This window comes from Nematolebias whitei, chromosome 15, assembly GCF_014905685.2.
Source record: "Nematolebias whitei isolate Nwh7 chromosome 15, NemWhi1, whole genome shotgun sequence".
NCBI lineage: Eukaryota > Metazoa > Chordata > Actinopteri > Cyprinodontiformes > Rivulidae > Nematolebias > Nematolebias whitei.
In genome coordinates this window covers 13,352,806-13,357,587 of record NC_056512.1, presented here as the reverse complement: position 1 = coordinate 13,357,587, position 4,782 = coordinate 13,352,806, and the positions used below count along the sequence as shown (strand labels likewise).

General features: G+C 36.8%; 1 protein-coding gene across 1 annotated transcript in view; it reads right to left on the bottom strand.

The window, feature by feature from the left end:
• Window positions 1-4,782, bottom strand: part of engase (endo-beta-N-acetylglucosaminidase) — a 52,248-nt gene that overhangs the window by 16,988 nt on the left and 30,478 nt on the right. The window lies entirely within an intron of this gene.

Genomic DNA, 4,782 nt, shown 5'->3' with positions numbered 1-4,782 from the left:
TGTATGTATGTATGTATGTATGTATGTATGTATGTATGTATGTATGTGTGTGTGTGTGTGTGTGTGTGTCCTTGTTTATGCTACTTTGTGAGGCCCATTTTTCCAACTTATACTGCATTGTGGGGACCAACTGCTCCTTATGGGGCCCAAAGCCCGGGCCCCATAAGAAGAAGTCTCGTTGGTGGGTTAGGGGCTAGGTTTAGGACTAAGGTGTGAATTGAGGATGTGTTAGGTTTAGGGTTAGGTATGTACTGGTAATGGTTAGGTTATGGATAAAGGTCATGGTTAGGCTATAGAAATGAATGAAAAATGAATGCAAGTCAATGCAAAGGCCCCATAAAGATAGCAAAACAAACCTGTGTGTGTGTGTGTGTGTGTCCTTGTTTATGCTACTTTGTGAGGCCCATTTTTCCAACTTATACTACATTGTGGGGACCAACTGCTCCTTATGGGGCCCAAAGCCCGGGCCCCATAAGAAGAAGTCCCGTTGGTGGGTTAGGGGCTAGGTTTAGGACTAAGGTGTGAATTGAGGATGTGTTAGGTTTAGGGTTAGGTATGTACTGGTAATGGTTAGGTTATGGATAAAGGTCATGGTTAGGCTATAGAAATGAATGAAAAATGAATGGAAGTCAATGCAAAGGCCCCACAAAGATAGCAAAACAAACCTGTGTGTGTGTGTGTGTGTGCGTGTGTGTGTGTGTAAAAAGACATTTGAAAACTAAACATTTCAACAAGTTTTTTTTGTTAGATTTTTCTGCCTGGATTACTGAACATGAGTCCAGATAGTTGTAGCTGTATATAAAGAAAAAAGCTATAAGACCATCTCCAAGCAGCTGAATGTTCATGTGGCTACAGCAGCACAGATTATTCAGGTCTGGAGACAACCTCCCTGAACTTCACCACTTGCTCTCGCCGAGATCGGATGCTTCCCTCCCTCCCTCTCCGCTTTGCTTTGCTGCTCTGTCTGTCTGTGAATCTGCTTGTGAGAATCTCTTGCATTTCTTCTGAACCATAATTATGGACTTGTTTTGACTAGTTGGTCCCTCAACTCAATTTACAACATTTCTTTGAAGAGAAGACAGGCTTTAGGCGAGCCGATTTGCCCTGTTGGCATGCACGCAGCTGGATATCTCATCGACTGGAAGACTTGATGATGTGTCTATCTCTGCTGCCATATGTGGATTTTAAGGACGCATATTTAATTGGATTTACGATAACTGGTTCCTGCTATTTTGGAATCGTCTGGTTGCTGGTTTTATTTACAATCAAGGAAGTTGTCGGCAGCAAATTTGGACCCGATCACGCTGCTTGCCTTTATGATGGCTTGGTTCGTGTCTCGAGTACCTGGACTCAAATGCTTTGGGCTGAATGGATCAGATCTTGGGGATTTTACTCAGTCACGTTCCATTGGTGTGGCCATGTAATTTGGACATTTTGGAACCGAGTCGACCAACACAGACTCAAGGTAGATGTCATTAAGTTTTGCCTGTCCCCAAAACAATTGTGTGTTTATCTGAATTTGGCTCCCTTGGCTGGCCCTGAAGCCATCTTATCTGAATTCACCTGGAGAAAATGTGATCCAACGCTCACCACCCACTCCCTGAAGAATTTCCAACTGATAACCAGATGGAACCAGCTGAATAAACTTTGTGTCATCATTTCAGGACTCTTGGATTATCATAGATGTTATCCTTGGCCATTCCTCGACATACCTCGAGAATGTCGAGAAAGAAATACCAAAAGTAGACAATAAGGTGAACCATTCAGTTATAGGTTGTGACAACAGTATTTTTCTTAATGGAACTGACAAAGAAGAAATAATGAATGTTGTAAAAAAATCTTACAGATAAGAGATCAAAAGACTGGGTGGACATGGATATGATGTTTGTAAAGGACATAATGAGTTATGTTATCGAGCCGTTTACATATATTTGTAATTTATCATTTTCAAAACGAATATTTCCAGACAATATGAAAGTAGCTAAGGTAGTTCCTCTCTTTAAAAATGGTGATAAATGTGTGTTCAATAATTAACCAATATCCTTATTACCACAGTTCTCAAAAATTTTAGAAAAACTATTTGTGACCAGATTAGATAAATTTATTACTAAACAAAACATTCTAAGTAGCAGTCAGTATGGGTTTAGAGAAAAAAAACTCTACATCAATGGCTCTCATGGAATTAATAGAACAAATAACTACTGCTGTCGATCAAACACAGTATTGTGTTAGTATTTTTGTTGATTTAAAAAAAGCATTCGATACTATTGATCACACTATTCTCCTTGAAAAATTAAATAAATATGGTATAAGAGAACTAGCATTACACTGGGTATCTAGCTATTTGAAAGATAGGAAACAGTTTGTACAAATAAATGGCGTAAAATCTGACCTCTGCAATATCACTTGTGGAGTTCCTCAAGGCTCTGTACTTGGACCAAAGTTATTTATTTTATATGTGAATGACTTAGTGAATGTATCAGGACTCCTCAAATGTGTCCTTTTTGCAGATGACAACACATTCTTTTGTTTGGGTAAAGATGTAAAACGGATGTTGCAATTGATGAAGACAGAATTTGATAAAATACAAACTTGGTTTAAACTTAATAAATTATCATGAAATTTAGATAAAACTAAATACATGATATTTAGTAACAAAAAGAAAACTGTTGATGATCCATTTAAAATTGAGGGTGTTGAGATTTGTAGAGTTAATGAGATTAAATTTTTGGGTGTAATCACTGATGAACAGCTAACATGGAAAAATCACATAAACTCTGTAAGAATAAAAATAGCTAAATCTATTGCAGTACTATGTAGTATGTCATATAGGATATATATTCATACTTTTCACGAGTTCCTCATCTTTCTGACTGTGTAAATGTCGTGCATTGAATTTTAACAGAAATGTAACGAGAGACGTTATTTATCTTTGACCCATCAAAATGAATGCGGTCATTTATTTTCAGAATCAAAGTTTAACATCAAACATTTACATTAATTTGGCAAAATATGAAAATAATAACAGACAAGTTTCACAAGTAATGGACTTCAATCACACGGCGGTGATCGAGGACTTTGCTTCAGATATTTCTAAAATATCTGTACTGATTTTAAGAGAAAGCAGAGTTTAAGATGGAAATGGAGATTTATCTTACAGAGAGATTTGTGAGGGAATTAATCTGTTTGACCAGAAACATGCACGCTCCTTAAGATCTCAGCTTGCGACGGTACGCTTGGTCGAAGTAGATCGTTACCTGGTTGACGATAAATCAGCTCGGTATAGAATCCTTCAGACTCTTTCAGCGTCTCCGTTGAGAGCAGCTGAAATCCTTCGAGAGTCGTACGAGGTTGTTCAAACAGAAGTTATAATCCCAAAACGTCTCTGGATCATCCTGAACGCGTTTGCATCCAAGAACTCTGAACTCCTTTCATCTTCAGCACTCTGTGTGGAACTCTCAGAGCTCTGCAGCATCAGACTCTTTTTAGCTCCATTAATCTTCAGCGTCTGGCTTCAGACTTCAGACTACTGTGCACTCTCTAGTTGAACTCATTCCTGAGCGCAGCAACTGCAGCAACCAACTCCAGCAACTCCAACATGAACTGGGAAGTTGCCACATTTTAAATGGGTCGACTTCCGGGTCATTTGAGAGCTTTTTGATTGGTCGATGGACCAGAAATAGAGGTGTGGTTTGTGATGTAAGATGTTATCAAATTCGAGGTCAGAGAATGAGATTGTTCAACAACAGACAGAAAGATTATTGCAGAAACCCAGACTTCGTGGAGTCTCACTCTGCTGTATCTTCTCAAATAGTTAAACATGACATTTTTTCTCAGTAAACATTTTAGTTGACCGAGAACCGACCTTTAACATACTTACAAAACTCGCTCATTGCAGACAGAAAAATCAAGAAATGCATATTAACCTGATTTCTTCTTTGAATGAGGAATAAAAATCATTACTTACTGTTTATGTAAAATAAAAATGAGTAGTTCTTCTTCAACCTGTAAGCATTGAGTGAGCTAACACAATTTGATTATCAAACATTTGTAAAATAGTAATGATCATAGAGAATTGTCTTTTCTGCTTGATTAATTCAAGAAAGAAAGTCACCAGATGGCTCAAACTGTATTTCTGGATGCAGATCAATGAAATAACAGTCTCTTGTTCATCTGATGAGATTTGAGGTCAGATTAGGTTCACTACAACTATACAAAATCAGGGAATTATTAAATGGTAAAGCTCTGTACATGTTGTATAACACAATCATTGTTCCACATTTAATCTATTGCATTGATGTTTGGGGGAAAGCATGTAAAACATTTACAAAACCTATTTTTATTTTACAGAAAAGAGCTGTAAGAATTATCACCAGAAAGCATTACAGTCACCCATCAAGCACATTATTTTATCAACTGAAGTTATTGAAGTTCCATGATTTGGTAGATTATAGTATTTTATCAGTTATGTATATGGCTCAAAATAACACATTACCATTAAATATCCAAAGAAATTTTGTTAAAAGCCAAAGTTGTTGTAATCTTAAAGGGACAGAGATATTTGTCAAACCAAAATTCAGAACTAGTCTGAAGGGAAGGTCTAAAATGCCAAGTTAATGTGTACATTTAAGAAAAAGATCAAAGCTGAATTATTAAAAAAGTATATATGAAGTAGATTAGTGTGTGTTTTGTATTAGAATTAGAAAAATTAGAAAGTCCAAAAAAGTTCAATCTGGTCCTCTGGACATTCAAAAAAACAAAAAACAAAACAAAGCAAAAAAA